Source organism: Thamnophis sirtalis, unplaced genomic scaffold, assembly GCF_051295495.1.
Source record: "Thamnophis sirtalis isolate CommonGarterSnake01/CBP01778 unplaced genomic scaffold, rThaSir2_p1.2 scaffold_2, whole genome shotgun sequence".
Classification (NCBI taxonomy): Eukaryota; Metazoa; Chordata; class Lepidosauria; order Squamata; family Natricidae; genus Thamnophis; species Thamnophis sirtalis.
Window position 1 is genome coordinate 109,479,971 of NW_028261382.1, and position 17,427 is coordinate 109,497,397.

The window sequence follows — 17,427 nt, forward strand, 5'->3', positions numbered from 1 at the left end:
GAGTGGTGAGGGAATGGGGATTTTGCAGTATCCTTCCCCTGGAATGGGGAGGGAATTGGGATTTTGCAGTAACCTTCCACTGAAGTTGATAGGGAATGGGGATTTTGCAGTAATCTCCCACTGAGGATTTTGCAGTATCCTTCCCCTGGAGTGGTGAGGGAATGGGGATTTTGCAGTAACCTTCCCCTGGAATGGGGAGGGATTGGGGATTTTGCAGTAAACTTCCCCTGGAGTGGTGAGGGAATGGGGATTTTGCAGTATCCTTCCCCTGGAATGGGGAGGGAATTGGGATTTTGCAGTAACCTTCCACTGAAGTTGATAAGGAATGGGGATTTTGCAGTAATCTCCCACTGAGGATTTTACAGTATCCTTCCCCTGGAGTGGTGAGGGAATGGGGATTTTGCAGTAACCTTCCCCTGGAATGGGGATTTTGCAGTAATCTTCCCCTGGAGTGGGGAGGGAATGAGGATTTTGCAGTAAACTTCCCCTGGAGTGGTCAGGGAATGGGGATTTTGCAGTAGCTTTCCCCTGGAATGGGGGAGGGAATTGGGATTTTGCAGTAATCTCCCATTGGAGTAGGGAGGGAATAGGGATTTTGCAGTAACCTTTCCCTGGAGTGGGGAGGGAATGGGGATTTTGCAGTATCTTTCCCCTGGAGTAGATAGGGAATGGGATTTTTCAGTAATCTTGCACTGGAGTGGGGAGGGGATGGGGATTTTGCAGTAACCTTTCCCTGGAGTGTGGAGGAAATGGGGATTTTACAGTACCCTTTCCTTGCCACACCCACCAAGCCATGCCCACAGAACCAGTAGTAAAAAAAAAAAAAGAATTCCACCACTGTAACAAATGATAATTCAGTGCTTGAGAAGCTGCAGAAAAAGGCTACTTGAAGAGTCTTGGGAAACTTATTTGTGACCTTAGCGCACTAGTGCGGCCACACCTGGAATACTGCGTTATTCTCCAAAGCATTTGAGGGTAAGATAAGAAGTAATGGGTGGATACTCGTTAAAGAGAGATCCAAGTGTTGAGTCCCAAACCCCCAGCAACCAACAGAGCTGGCAGCAGAATCGGACAGTGAGAAGTTTGGGGAGGAACATGGGCCAGTCCTGGAGTCTGGGGAAGGCTCTGATGAGGGAGCCATCAGAGGCAGAGAGGGAGCTGAGGCTGCCTTGCAGTGATCAGGTGCCTACGGAGCTAGACAGCAGTAAGACAGAGGAACAGCTGGAGCCTGTTCCCAGTGTGCACATGTGCAGATCTGTCAGAAGAAGAGCACAACTCAGAAATCAGGGTCGACATGCGAGTAAAGTCACAGGTGGACGGTGATTGGCCCCTCCCATAGGAAATAAACGAGAAGCGAAAGGGGAGTGGGCTTTTGCAGGAAACAATTCGTTCATTTGGTTGTTAGATTCATCTCAGGAGTGTGAAGATCTGTCTGTGAATTTCAGAGACTCTGTGCCCACTCTTTCCTTGCACAGCACCTCATTTGGAAAATATTTTCATGGCAGCTTTCCAAGATAGATAAGGTCTGTGGTCATAATTATGCCTTTGAAAGGCTGTTTGCCAGGCCTTGATGAATGTGAATGAAAGGAATTCACATTTGTTTAATAAAAGAGGTTTTGTCAGGACCAGGATTCTGCTTCATGTTTTTTGGGGAAGCCTTGGTCAGAACACTAACCTAGAAGTAAGAAGAAATGTTCAGAGATCAATTAATCAATGGAATAGCTTGCCTCCTGGAATTGTGGGTACTTGACCAGGGTAATGTAAGGATGCCTACCTTGTTCTAGGATGGCCAACTTCATACTTCTGGTTCATTCGTTCCAGAAATGAGCCAAAGGCAGAGAGAGACATATACAGAACATGGTTTGGCTCCCTGTGCATGAAGGACAATATTGTGCTAACCCATAAGTGGGACTCTCTGTTAAAGCAATGCAATTCACAATTCATCCTTGCTAATGTGTTATCTTCCTATTCTCCTTTCAGTGACAAGAAACACACCCTTACCTGCCCTTGTGACATTGCCACAAAGGCCCAACAGTGACAGCTTATCAAAGGTGAATTCCAGTAAGTACTTTTCTTTCGAGCAACCAAACATGGCATAGATGTGCAGGACTGTTCTCACAGACTCCACGCACGAAAAATACATCTCGATGCAGAAAAAAATTGCTACAGACATTTTCACCTCTCAATGTCCACATTTCATATTCATCCCTTTTTGTTCTGAGCTTCACCTTCACTCCTGCCTCTTCTCCTTTTTGTTCTGAGTCACCAGGTGGGACTACTAAAAACATTTCAAGCTTCTAGTCCTTAAGCTTATTATCTGCGCCCGTGATATTACTTTTAAATTGAAGAGCTCTGCTTGTTTGAGATTTGGCCTGGCTTTACTGCTTTTCAGCGTCAAAAGAAAAATGAAATTTTGTTCTCTCTGAATATGGGCCTGGAAATAGCTTTTAGTTCCACCTGGTTTTTCCACTTCTTCTGACTGCTAACCTGATCAATGAGATGGGAAGAAAACAGATGAAAAACTTGCTTTAAAAAGTTTACAATCCCTTAAAAAGGGCAAAAATGCACGCCTGGCCCATATTACAGGTAGCCCAAAATTTCAGTTGTTGAATGAGACATTTCTTAAGTGAATTTTGCCCCATTTTACAAGCCTATTTTTGCCAAGGTTGTTAAGTGAATCATTGCCATTGTTGGATTACCAACTTAGCTATTAAGTGAATCTGGCTTCCCCATTGACTTTGCTTTTCAGAAGGTTGCAAAAGGGAATCACGTGACCCCAGGACACTACAACAGTCATAAATCTGAGTCAGATGGCAAACATCTGAATTTTGATCATATGGCCACGGGGATGCCCCAACAGTTGTCTGTGTGAAAAACAGTCATAAGTCACGTCTTTCAGTGCTTTTGTAACTTTGAATATTCAGTAAATGAACTGTTGTAAATTGAGGTCCACCTCAGGGTGTATCAGCATTCCAAATATCATCCAGAATTAAATCAGAGTCCAAGGCATAGCTTTCATCAAAGTTCCAATTTAGTAAGAGAGACATGTTGGTACAATCTGTGGAAACCCGAATCTGAAAGCTTCCTGGGTTTTCCCACCCAGTTGAAAGTTCAAAACCTTGCACCCACACCCACAAGTCCATCACATGATCCAATCTTCTACTGCCACGCTGGCATTTCCACCCTTCAAGTTCCGGTCAGGTGCAGAGGTGCAAAGACAAAGGATGGCCTTGGGCTTCTAGAAAGGAGTGCTTTATTTTGACAACAACACATTCTGCTCCTTACGATTCCCCCCTCCCTATTCCCCACTAATGAAACAGCATAGTAAAATAAGAGAGAGTGTGGCAGGCCAAAGATCCTAAAAGGAATATGACTGCAGGCCTGACAGGGTGGGCTGCTGGTGGTTATTAGGGGTTCGGGAGAACCTATGGCCAAGGTTCTGTGCAGTTTGGAAAAGCCCCCAAATCCTACTCCTGGCTGGCCCCGCCCACCCTGCCCCACCCAGGAGCCCCCACGCAACCCGTTTTTGGATACAGGTAAGTGCAGGGCGCCAGGGGTAGGTTGCTACCAGCATTATTGCCGGTTTGGCACACAAAACATCTTGGGCACACGCACTCGCTTTGCTCACACGCATGCCAAATGCGTAATCCGCGTGTGTGCACATTTACACCTAAAAAGGTGTAAAGAAAAGAGGGAAAATTTACATTTCTGCAATGGAGCTTGTTCTGCGCATGGGCATAAGCAAAAACAAAGATGGCGCCACTGACAATAGAACCAGTTCAGGTGTGTGGACGGATGAGTTACTGCCTACTCGGGTCAAACCGGTAGGAACCCACATTTGTACCGCGCACGAGGAGGCTTAGGGAAGGCGATAAATGGGCCCACCAGGCCCGTTTCCGGCCTCCAGAAGGCTTTTGGAGCCTAGGGAGGCCATTTTCCCCCTCCCGGAGGCTTGAGGAAAGCCTCCGGAGCCTGGGGAGGACACAAATGCTCCCTCCTGCCATGGTGCAGGAGGCTGATTAGGCCACACCCATCATGGCCACGCCCATACAGCAACTGGGCAGAGAACCCCTTGCTAAAAAATTTCAATCCCACCCATGGTCTTCCTGTATATCTTTGAAGTATTGGTGAAAGAAAAGAAGATAACATGCTAATAATATTGTAGGAGATTCAGGGCACAAATACGCCCTAGCATAGAACACTCTCCTGGTCCAGGGTAGCAATAGCAATAGCAGTTAGACTTATATATCGCTTCATAGGACTTTCAGCCCTCTCTAAGCGGTTTACAGAGTCAGCATATCGCCCCCAACAATCCGGGTCCTCATTTTACCCACCTCGGAAGGATGGAAGGCTGAGTCAACCCTGAGCCGGTGAGATTTGAACAGCCGAACTGCAGATAACAGTCAGCTGAAGTGGCTGCTGTACAGCACTCTAACCACTGTGCCACCTCGGCTCTGTATCTGCATTGCTGTAGCAGGATACCTCTAGGAAAAGCCGACAGGAGAAACTGCACAAATGCCAAGAAAACCTCTTCCCTGGATACGTCTATGGAGATTCTCAGTCATGTTTGTCCCAAAGGTGCTTCTTTTTTTTTTCCCCAAGGGGCAACTGGATTTATTTATTTATTTATTTTCGTTTTTTCTTTGAAGACGTTTCGCTCCTCATCCAAGAAGCTTCTTCAGCTCTGCTTAGGTTGAATTTAGTGGAATCGGCTGAATTCCTTGGACCGAAGATTGGAGGTCAAAATGGTTGGGTGTCCGATTCCTTGTCTAATTGCATTCTTCAATCCGCTGACCCTATGAGTTCATATTCCTTTGAGGCTGTCTCTGCAAAATTGGGCCCTTGGAAATGGCCTCTTTGAGGGGCGTCTTCTCCCATCCATCTCTTGATCACAAAGTCACCGAGCACTGGCAGCAAACCTACGGTCTTAACCTGAAAGATTCTATTTCAAGCAACTAATTGACCCGAAAGCTGAGTCTTTGGCTGTCGGCTATTCTTCTTTTTACTTTTCTTGGAATGGGCAAAAGTTACCATCAGCAATTACTTAACACAGTGTTTTTCAACCTTTTTTGTGCAAAGGCACACTTTTTTCATGAAAAAAATCACGAGGCACACCACCATTAGAAAATGTTAAATTTTTTTAACTCTGTGCCTATATTGACTATATATAAAGTAATTTCCCCACGGCACACCTTACACTATGTCACGGCACACTAGTGTGCCGCGGCACAGTGGTTGAAAAACACTTAACACTTAACAAACGGCACAGCTGTCCCCCTCTGCCGCCATAATGGCAACGGCTTTTTAAAAATTATGTATTTATTAATTTATATCCCGCCTTTATTATTTTTAGAAATAGCCCAGGGAACGGGCGTACCTCATACTCATTTCTCCTCCTATTTTCCCCCTCCCAACTCTACAACCCTGTGAGGTGGGTCAGGATGGGACGGGCTGGAGCCAAATCACTTAGCTGGCTTTTATGGCTAAGGCGGGAATAGAATTCACAGTCTCCTGGTGCTTGGCTCAAATTCACCCAGTGGGCTTTCGTGCCTAAGGCAGGATTAGAATTTATAGTCTCCTGGGGACTGGCCCAAAGTGACCCAACCAGCTTTCATGCCTAAGGCAAGACTAGAACTCACAGTCTCCTAGTGATTGGCCCAAAGTCACCCAGCTGCCTTTCATGCCTAAGGCAGGACTAGAATTTACAGTCTCCTAGTGATTGGCCCAAAGTCATCCAGCATGCTTTCATGCCAAAGACAAGACTAGAACTAGAATTTATGCTCTCCCAGTGACTGGCCCAAAGTCACCCAGCTGCCTTTCAGGCCTATGGTGGGACTAGAACTCATCCTCTCCTATTTTCTAGCCTGATGCCCTAACCTCTAGATCAAACTGATCACTTGCTAGGAATGTTGACTCCCTACACATGAGTGGATCTTATTTCCCAGAATTCTTGGCAATGTCCATGGCTCAACCATGGTGTTCGTTTCATAACCATCACCAAATTGTAAAATTGATCATGGTCCAATGTTGACCTGCTTAATGATGGCCCTGAGTTACGACTGTAATTCCGGGATCAAATATAATTGTATAAGGGGATAACAGAAACCAGAGGGAGTTTCCACTTCTGACTTTTGAAGGTGTTTCTCCGAGATGTCCACCAGGACCAAAAGACTGGTCAAATCTTGGAGATGAAAAAAAGAATGGAGAAGTCTTCTTTTGGTGCTTGGACTTCATAGCAGGCATACATTTTCTTCTCAACCATTTCCTTGTTCGTTCTGGCTTTCTTCCCCTGAAGCCTATAACTTGCCCATTGCTGGCACATGACTTTTTAATTTTAAGCAGGCGACGAGGGATGGAGAGCTGGAAAAAGAATAAGGCCATTGTCTCTGGAAGAGGCGCAGCCACACCTGACCATCTCACCCGTAAAGTATGGGGAAATGATATATATACATTTTTTTTCTGCCTGGCTTCGGTTCAAGAATGTGACAGAAAATGGAGTGGCTATGGGAGCGGGCAATCTCCTCACCTACAGGATAAAGCTGTCTATTTTTTTTCTTTTGTCAGGAGAGATTCTTCTACAGGGATGTTGGACGCCCCACAAGATATTTCTTCCTCCCCCTGCAAAGACCTTGGAGGCTTCAGTTCTTTTACTGTGATGATTTCCAAAGCTTGCTTTGTTAAATTGCTCAGTTAAATTTTTTTTAAAAAGGGAAAAGCTTCTGGCTTACTCCGCAGAGCCCATCTCACTCCCCCGTTTAAATTTTGCAACAAATCTGAGAGAAGTTCATCCAAGAAGTGTTGACCCAACCAAGGTCACAGCGAGGATTCTGTGGGTGACCTGAGTTCCTTCTAGCCCCTTCCCTTGGCAGCGTGTCAAGTCTCGTATGGGATTCTTTGTCTTGAATCGAGTTTGCCTCTTCTGCTGTAATTAGATGCCATCTTCTATTAATTTCACGGCTGCTTCTCATAGCTCAGGCATATGTCGTCGGCCCTTCATTACTTGGAGGGCGGGGGACGACACACACTCTTCCACCTCTCTCTGATCGTGTAACCAGTTCAAAGTCATGAAGAATGCTAAACATGATTCCTGAGGGAATCCAATCTCCCGGCCCAAGAGAGAGAGAGAAAAAGTTGAGTTTTGATAAGGCTCAACTTCCAAGAGCAGAGAGGGAAGATGTTTGAGTCTGGAGGAAGCTTCGAATTCCTTGTAAATGGAAGGAAACATGACTTGGGTTACCGAAGGCATCAATCATCAGGAAATGATTCTCTCTGAGAAAGATTGGTTACCTTACAAAGCTGAGGAGAATTTGGGCTGTCCTCCATTGTATGTTAATTTGGGTCTTCCAAAGGTGCTTTTGCAAAAGGCAACTGGATTTTCTTTTGTTTTTCCTTGAAGACGTTTTGCTTCTCATCAAACGTTTCCTTAGTTCTGACTGAATGGTGAAGAATGGAAGGATTTATATTCCTTGCAGTCCTCTGGTCATTAGTCCTCTCTTTGAGAGTTGTTGAGGCCACTTGGAGGTTTATCTGTGCCTTCAGAGTCACCTGAATAATGCAAATGGGAACTGGGAATCTCTATAGATCAGGGGTGGGTTGCTAATCCCGTTCCAACCGGTTCGGTTGGAACGGGGCTGGCGGCGTCCTCATGCACGCGCGCAGTTCACGCATGCGTCTTAGCGCCTGCGTGATGCTCCAGCTGCTCGCGGAGACTCGCGCAGGCGCTGTATGTGCCATCCAGCTGCTCGTGGAGATTCATGCAGGCGCTGTATGTGCCATGCGCCTGCGTGGAAGCGCAGAAGCATTCAAAGACCGGTAAGGAGTGCGGGCCCTTCGCTGTTCCCGGAAGTTACTTACTTCCGGGTTCGCTGACCAACCGGTTCGCGGGGACCTCCGCGAACCGGTTGAAACCCACCCCTGCTATAGATGTTAATTTGGGAGGAAATCCCAGGTTGTTTAAAGAGACTTATTAATTTATGAAATTTAAGATGAAAGGGTGTTGAACTAAATATATGAGGAAAGTGCTTCCAAAGAACAACCCACTACCACAAATGACTATTTAAAACATTTTTTTAAGAATAACAGAGTTGGAAGGGAGCTTGGAGGTCTTCTAGTCCAACCCCCTGCCTAGACAGGAAACCCTATACCATTTCAGACTAATGGTTATCCAACATCTTCTTAAAGACTTCCAGTGTTGGGACATTCACAACTTCTGGAGGCAAGCTATTCCACTGATTAATTGTTCTCACTGTCAGGAAATTTCTCCTCAGTTCTAAGTTGCTTCTCTCCTTGATTAGTTTCCACCCATTGCTTCTTGTTCTACCCTCAGGTGCCTTAGAGAATAGTTTGACTCCCTCTTCTTTGTGGCAACCCCTGAGATACTGGAACACTGCTATCATGTCTCCCCTAGTCCTTCTTTTCATTAAACGAGACATACCCAGTTCCTGCATCCGTTCTTCATATTTTAGCCTCCAGTCCCCTAATCATCTTTGTTTAAAAATATTTAAAATTGTTTGGAACTAATGAAGAAATATTTCTTTACTGAGATCTCATAGATGCCATAATGAAACATTTTTCCAACTTAGCCTCAGAAATCTTCACTTAGACCTTACGTAAAAAGTTGAGCTCCCAGGATGGTTGTGTGATGTGGTGTCGGCGACTTAAAACAAAACACAAGAACGTTGATTTTCTCTGTGCAAAAACACGTCCTTTCTTTAAATAAAAGTACTCCGACATGCCAACAAATGTCTTATTCCACCGTAATAAATCGTCGATCCCACGGGCTTCTTTGGGATTACGTATTTTTCTTTCTCCAGAATGCACACAGGTCATCCAAAAGGGCAATTTTGTGACTTTGCCACCACCCTTCACGGTTCAAAAGCTGAATCCTTGCGTGATGGAGTTGTGCAAGTTTTATCAACGGTGCTTCTGTACCAGAGACCGGAGTTACTCAAGGAATCACGCCATGAGGTAAATCTGAAAAAATGGTCTCATCTAAGTTCTCAGTCAGGAATCTAGATATTACAAATTGCGCAGATTCTCACAAGGGCTTTGTGTGTGTGTGTGTGTGTGTGTGTGTGTGTGTGTGTGTGTGTGTGTGAAGAGTTGAGTGATATACACTCCTTCCAAGTTGAAGCAAGCGAGGTTCATACTTTTCAGAAGAAAGCCAATCCCCCATGTTGGTTTCTGGGCCTTTATAGTCCTGTGATGGCGAACCTATGGTATGGGTGCCAGAGGTGGCAGACAGAGCCCTCTCTCTGGGCACGGGTGCTATTGCCAGCTGCTCTTCTGGTTTAAAAAAACAGGCTATTTGGGGGGCCATTTTCAGGCTTTTTTTGGGCTGTTTTTCGGGCTGTTTTCACACCGAAAAACTGCCTGAAAATGCCCCCCAAATGCCCTGAAAAATGGCCTGAAAACAGCCTAAAAATGGTCCAAAACAGCCAAAAATGGCCCCAAAACAGCCTGAAAATGCCCCCAAAATGCGCCCCAAAATGGCCTGAAAACAGCCTAAAATGCCCCCAAAATGTCCCAAAAATGGCCTGAAAACAGTCTGAAAATGCCCCCCAAATGCCCCGAAAAATGGCCTGAAAACGGCCTAAAATGCCCCCAAAATGTCCCAAAAATGGCCTGAAAACGGTCTGAAAATGCCCCCCAAATGCCCTGAAAACAGCCTAAAATGGTCTAAAAACAGCCTGAAAATGCCCGCCAAATGCCTTGAAAAATGGCCCAAAAACAGCCAAAAAATGCCCCAAAAACAGTCATGCCTGCACCGGCCAGCTGGTCTTTGGGTTTCCAACACTCAGGCACATGCCCATGCACACATACGTATGCTCATGCACGCGTGTTCCAGTTTGGGCACTCGGTGCCGAAAAGGTTCGCCATCCCTGTTATACAGTCTCTCCTAAGCTCTACTTCCCCATCTTTTCTTATCAAGCTTTGATGAGCTTGCCACAAAACCAGTGGTGGGATCCTGCCCATTTAACACCTGGTTCGGGGATGACATGCTTTGCACATGTGCACAGTTTTAAGAAAATTTAACCTTCTGTGTTACTTTGGAAGCTGAGGCACAGCAATCTGCTCTGCCACAAAAATCAGCTGAGAAGATATAGGTTAATAAAGTGGGGAGGGGGGGGAGACATGCAGGCCCAGCTGATTGTTGGAGCTACCTGTTCACCCAAACCAATCTGAACCGGTCGAATCCCACCCCTGCACAAAACGTGTCCTTTTCCATCAACTAGTTTTGGCTATCACCATTGGACAACATCTTCTCTTGCATGTTCTCACATCATCATTAGGAAACTTATAGCAATAGCAGTTAGACTTATATACCGCTTCACAGGGCTTTCAGCCCTCTCTAAGCGGTTTACAGAGTCAGCATATCGCCCCCACAGTCTGGGTCCTCATTTCACCCACCTCGGAAGGATGGAAGGCTGAGTCAACCTTGAGCCGGTGAGATTAGAACTGCTGAACTGCAGATAACAGTCAGCTGAAGTGGCTGCAGTACAGCACTCTAACCACTGCGCCATCTCAGCTCTTCTAACTTCTAACAACTTCTAGAGTTCCCCAACCATGTTGTTCCAAAGTAGACCAACGAGGCCACCCCTATGTCACTTCAGAAATGGGTGGATGATAGATAGCAATAGCAATAGCAATAGCAGTGGACTTATATACCGCTTCATAGGCCTTTCAGGCCTCTCTAAGCGGTTTACAGAGAGTCAGCATATTGCCCCCAACAATCTGGGTCCTCATTTTACCCACCTCAGAAGGATGGAAGGCTGAGTCAACCCTGAGCCGGTGAGATTTGAACCGCTGACCTGCTGATCTAGCAGTAGCCTGCAGTGCTGCTTTTAACCACTGCGCCACCTTGGCTCTTACCAGAAGTTACCAGAAGTCACTGATGGAGAAATGCGTCCAAAGATGGTTCTGCAGAGGCAAATCCATCCTTCTGGTGAACCCCAGGCTCACAGCCTGTGAGGGAAGGGAATTAAGAATGTTTCTTTGAGTTTACTTCAAAAAATTCTAGGCAAATTGTTAGATATTTCAGCAGCTGAAACTCTCCTTGTAGAAACATGAGGAAGAGCATTTGCATCCGCTGCATTGGGCTACTTTAGATTTGATTGTATGGGCTTCATGCGATGGCCTCCTTAAAAGGGATCTCATCAGATTTAATGAATGGGCATTAATAGAATAAATGTGGTTCATATTTAATAAGTAGGCGTCAAGCTTGAGAGAACCAGGAAGACCAGGCAATTCCTTTGATCTATTTATTCATTCATTTACTTAGCTTTACAGATGTTATTATACCACCCCACTTCAGGGAGGGTGGTTTGTAAAGCAGCACAAGCAAAACCAATAAGAATAAAATATATGACGATAGCCCAGCACCTCCCTACATACCATAAGCTGAAAGGAACAGAATGTTATGACCATGCAAATAAGTAAATAGGATGCCTCAAAGGTGCTTTTTTCCCCCCAAGAGGCAACTGGACTTCCCTGTTTTTCTTTGAAGGTGTTTCGCTTCTCATCCAAGGATCTTCTTCAGCTCTGGCTGGATGGTGGGGAATGGAAGGATTTATATTTCTTGCAGACAGCTGGTCATTTGCATTCTTGTAGAGAGTCATTGAGGCCACTTGGAGGTTTATCTGTAACCTCAGGGTCACCTGAGTGGTGCAATGGGTGTGGAGCCTTCTTGGAATTGCTGTATTGTGGAGCTGTGCTTTATGTAGGATGTTTTCTGCCCTCTCTGTCCTGTCCCTGTTGAAGACAGGTGCAGGCTGTTGGGGATGAGCCTGTCTTGTCTGCATCTCAAACTGAAGAGCAAATGGTTCCTGTAATCTACAATTTTTCCATTCATGTTCCTGCACCATTTGAAGGATGTTCATCCCAAGGGGGCAAAGCTAAATGTCTATGGAGATTCTCAGTCTTATGACCTGGACAGTCCTTTCAGTGGTTCCATTTGCACTACCCTGCAGACACAGATAAACCTTCAGGTGGCCTCAACAACTCTCTAAAAGGATGCAAATGACCAGCTGTCTGCAAGGAATAGCAATAGCAATAGCAGTTAGACTTATATACCGCTTCATAGGGCTTTTAGCCCTCTCTAAGCGGTTTACAGAGTCAGCATATCGCCCCCACAGTCTGGGTCCTCATTTCACCCACCTCGGAAGGATGGAAGGCTGAGTCAACCCTGAGCCGGTGAGATTAGAACCGCTGAACTGCAGATAACAGTCAGCTGAAGTGGCCTGCAGTACTGCACCCTAACCTTCCCATTCCCCACCATCCAGTCAGAGCTGAAGAAGCTTCTTGGATGAGAAGCGAAATGTCTCCAAAGAAAAACCAGAAAGCCCAGTTGCCTCTTGAAAAAAGGCACCTTTGGAACAACCATGGCCTGGATGATTGAGAGTCTCCATAGATAATAGGATATCAGGATATAAATATGTGGGAGTTCACAACAAGCTTCCCATATGTTCAAAAGGCATGTGATAATATCTACTATGTTCTCCGCTACCTAATATGTCTTTTCTCAGCCACCACCAGACACTTTGGTTCTGGTGCGAGAGAACTTTATAGGAAGCAGTCAATGTTGATGTTGTCTGCTCTCCATATTTCCCATTTGAATACACAGCCGAATTTTAGCCCGGTGGAAATAGAACTAAATTTTGTTGCAGGGAGCTGTAAGATTAATGATCCTGTTGGTTATTTTCTTCTTGGATTTTTAAAGGTTTTTTGTTTTTTTTTTGGTCTTTTGGGGGAGTGCAAAACAGGAAGTTTTTTGTTCAGTGTTCAGTGTTTCTTGTTTCTGAATTTATCACCCAATAAATTTATCGTGACCTTAGCAAGGAATTACCATATTGGTTTTCATCTCAGAAGCAATAGAATAGGAGAAATAACAAGGCCTCAGAGAGAATGCAGGAAAAAATAAAATTTTTAACTCTATTGGAGAGTTAAAAACAAAGGAAGCGTTGAAGCTGTGGTTTCAGTAATCCTGGAATAAGAATTGATTTGGAGAAGCCCTTAAGATTATGTACCGTATTTCTTATTGCTCAGTATTGAAAACAATGTTTTGGAAGTCATTTCTGGAAGTCAAGTATGTTCGTTACTTTGGTTACAGACATCAGCTAAGAACCCCCCTCCCCTAATTACTTGCACGGGGTGTCAGGGTTCCAAATAACACCCAAAAGTGTTGCTGAAGGCAATGTATTGCTTCAAGTTCCAATTTATTCAGAGAGCCATGTTGGCACATCTGGGAAAACCCAAATCTGAAAGCTTCCCGGTTTTCCCCACCCAGTTGAAAATTCAGGATTTTGCCCCTCACATTTGCAAGTCCATCACATAATCCAATCTTCCACTGCCATGCTGGCAGTTCCACCATCCGGTTCCGGCCAGGTGCAGAGGTGCAAAGACAAAGGATGACCTTGGCTTTCTAGAAAGAATTTTGTTATGGCTGCATAGCATCTAACTCCATACAATCCTTCCTCCCATTTCCCCATCATAGAAAATGCATAGCAGAATAATAGAAAGTATGGCAGGCCAAAGATCCCAAAGAAAAGATGGCTGCAGGCCTGACATAGTGATTATTATTTATACTGTTTACTGTATGTTTTTTGTATTTTTTGTCATGGATTGCCCCAGTGAGGCTAAAACCAATTTCGTTGTGTACATGATGTACAATGACAATGAAGGGTATACTTAGTCTATACTATTTCAATCCATGAATACATGATTCAACATATATCCTAATCATCTCTTGATTTTGGTTTACGTTTTAGGTACTGTATTGAAAATTATCCATGGTTCTTTAAAAATGCAGCATTTATTTGTGAAAAGGTCAAGAGATCAACTTATTCTAAGAGTAAGTATACATCCCATCTGGTCTATTTCGGTGGGATTTTGCTCCATGCCCATTCAATGTGCCTTGGATACAGTGGTGGGATTCAATTTTTTTTTCTATTGATTCTGTGGGCGTGGCTTGGTGGGCGTGGCAGGGGAAGGATATTGTAAAATCTCCCTTTCCTCTCTACTCCAGAGGAAGGATACTGCAAAATCCTCATTCCCTCTTGGGACTCGGGAGGCAGAGAATAGATGAGGGTGGGGCTAGTCAGAAGTGGTATTTAACAGTTCTCCGAACCACTCAAAATTTCCTCTACCGGTTCTCCAACTCGTCAGAACCTGCTGAATACCACCTCTGCTTGGGCAAGATTGCAACCATAATAGCATTTCCTCCTAAGAAACCTACTATTTAATCAACTATCCCAAACTTTTCTGTAGTTTTCCAACTTTCCACCACCAAGTTTTGGCAGAAGAATGGGAAAATGGGAAGAGGGGAAAACCAATCTTTCCCTGATGATTGTTTATGATTGACTTGACCCCTTGACTGCACTTTTGATGTGTTCAAATCCCTGAAGTCAATTTGTAGAGGGAGACCCACAATAGAGCCAAGAATGATGGATATCGTAATGTATTAGGGAAGTTTCATTTGGGCAAGTATGTAGATTGGCTAAGTCTGTGGGATCCTTGGTGGTCTTTCAGCTTGTTTTCTTGCAGACATTGCATTACCCAACTAGGTAGCATCACCAGTGTTAGAAGGGAGTGGAATTTGCTCTCTGTTTATCTACCAGTGACTTGCTCTGTCAGTGTTGGTGGGAGTGTTAACCTTAATTAGGTTATTATTTATGGTTTGATTGTTTGTTTGAGTTGGTATTTCCTTGATTGGGGTGTTGTTTACTGCTTGATTGTTTTTCTGGAATTAATCCTGGTGTTAATCGCTACGTATCTGGGTGTTGATTGCTGGGTTTTGGTTCTTTTGTTTCCTTTTAAAAAAATATTGTCTTTTTTGAATGGCGTGTAGCTGTTGTTTATCTGTATGTGCCTGTTGACTGCTGATTTGTTTGAGTATCAGGCTTCCAGGAATTCTCTAGCATTTTTTGCACCTAGCTTGGTCTATGGTGCTCAGAGTTTCCTCTTTGAAATTATGATTAAATCTGTCCATGTCTGGTGCAATTAAGCAGTTTTTAACAAACAAACAATCCAATAGTAAACAGCATCCTAATCACTATCCAAGAACACTCCCACCAATGTTGATAGAGCAAACTATATATAAACAGAGTAAACCCCACTCCCTTGTAACACTGATGATGTTACTCAGTTGGATAATGAAACATCTACAAGAAAACAATCAAGCTCAGTCAGCACCAAGGAACCTGGTTCAACCCTGAGCAGCAAATATTCTCTATTCTCTGTCTAAATATGAATTTCTTTGTCTTCACTGAATTGTTGTCTCTTCTTCTTTTTTCTAGCATTGAAACAGAAGTGCCTTAAATATATTTGTAAATCCATCTGATTCTCCAAGAGGAGTTGTTGAAAACGAGGCAACATGGAAGAAGTCCATAGGTTTATTCCATCGTCCAGTGCAAGAAACCACACACACACACACACACACACACACACACACACACACACACACCCCTAACGGAAGAGGAAAAAGAGGATTTTCCTTGGATGGCAGGATTATCTTGCTTGCACGCTGATTCAACCAACTTAATAATGAATAGAAGGCGACATTCAGAAGAAGAAACTTGTCTGAAATGAAAAGTTATAATAATTATTATGTTTTTTTAAAAAAAGAATGTTTCCTAGTTTGTTAGTGAATGTAAATCACTGGGCCCTTAATTGTTTAAAACAGCAGTGAACCACATTTGAAATTAAAATGTAAGAATTACATCGCAGTTCTGTCTTCACTTTAAAAAAAGGACTATGTGACAAGGTTACTACCATTCATTCATTCATTTATGTATTTAGTTATTTAGTTATTTAGTTATTTAGTTATTTAGTTATTTAGTTATTTAGTTATTTAGTTATTTAGTTATTTAGTTATTTAGTTATTTAGTTATTTAGTTATTTAGTTATTTAGTTATTTAGTTATTTAGTTATTTAGTTATTTAGTTATTTCGTTATTTCGTTATTTCGTTATTTCGTTATTTCGTTAGTTATTTAGTTATTTCGTTATTTCGTTATTTCGTTATTTCGTTATTTCGTTATTTCGTTATTTCGTTATTATTTAGTTATTTAGTTATTTAGTTATTTAGTTATTTAGTTATTTAGTTATTTAGTTATTTAGTTATTTAGTTATTTAGTTATTTAGTTATTTAGTTATTTAGTTATTTAGTTATTTAGTTATTTAGTTATTTAGTTATTTAGTTATTTAGTTATTTAGTTATTTAGTTATTTAGTTATTTAGTTATTTAGTTATTTAGTTATTTAGTTATTTAGTTATTTAGTTATTTAGTTATTTAGTTATTTAGTTATTTAGTTATTTAGTTATTTAGTTATTTAGTTATTTAGGCATTTAGGCATTTAGGCATTTAGGCATTTAGGCATTTAGGCACTTAGTCACTTAGTCAGTCACTTATTTAGTTATTTAGTTGTTACTTAGTTACTTAGTTACTTAGTTACTTAGTTACTTAGTTACTTAGTTACTTAGTTACTTAGTTACTTAGTTACTTAGTTACTTAGTTACTTAGTTACTTAGTTACTTAGTTACTTAGTTACTTAGTTACTTAGTTACTTAGTTACTTAGTTACTTAGTTATTTATATTTTGTCTTTGTGATGTCCCAGCTCAATTTAAAGTTATTTCTTATTGATGAGTAAACCAGTTTGACCCTCCAACTTTATAGATTTACACCACAGATTGGTTTTATAAGCTTGGAATGGTCTCTGGTAAGAGCTCATCAGGAGAATTTCCATGCCGAAAAATGGGATGCTTAGATGTGACTTTTGGCTTTTTCATAACCAAAGTGAAAGAAAATCCTGCCCTTTATAGGGTTTCAGAACAGTGGTGAAATTCAATTTTTCCCTCCTGCTGGTTCTGTGGGCATGGTTTTATGGGCGTGGCTTGGTGGTGGGGGTCATGTGTTTGCGTGGGTGTGGCCAACTTTTTCTTTTACTTTTTAAAACATTTTTTAACTACCGGAAGTGGTAGTTAAAATATATTTTAAAAAGTTTTTAAAAAATTCTGATGATCAGCTGTGCAACAATCAGCTGTGCCCCACAATCATCGGAACTTAAAAAAAAACCGTTTTAAAGCATTTTTACTACCAGTTCAGGCGAACCGGCCCGAACCAGTAGCACATTTCACTCCTGTTTCAGAGGTAGTCCTAGACTTACAACAGTTCGTTTAGCGACCATTCAAACTTATGGTGCTAAAAAAAGTAAGTTATGACAGTTTTTCACACTTATGACAATTATGATCATTGCTGCGCCTCCATGGTCATGTGATCAAAATTCAAATGCTTGGCAACTGACTCAACTGATATTTATGATAGTTGCAGTTTCCTGGGTGATGTAATTATCTTTTGCGACCTTCTGACAAGCGAAGTCAATGGGGAAGCCAGATTCACTCAACAGCCCTGTCATTAACTTATCAACTGCCA

General features: G+C 42.8%; 1 long non-coding RNA gene across 1 annotated transcript; it reads left to right on the plus strand.

Moving 5' to 3' along the window:
• Positions 1 to 1,975: 1,975 nt before the first annotated feature.
• Positions 1,976 to 13,835, plus strand: LOC148049125 (uncharacterized). Its single transcript, XR_015695377.1, has 3 exons — positions 1,976 to 2,061; positions 8,814 to 8,967; positions 13,767 to 13,835. It is a non-coding gene; the product is annotated as an uncharacterized LOC148049125 (long non-coding RNA).
• The last annotated feature ends 3,592 nt before the right edge of the window (positions 13,836 to 17,427 follow it).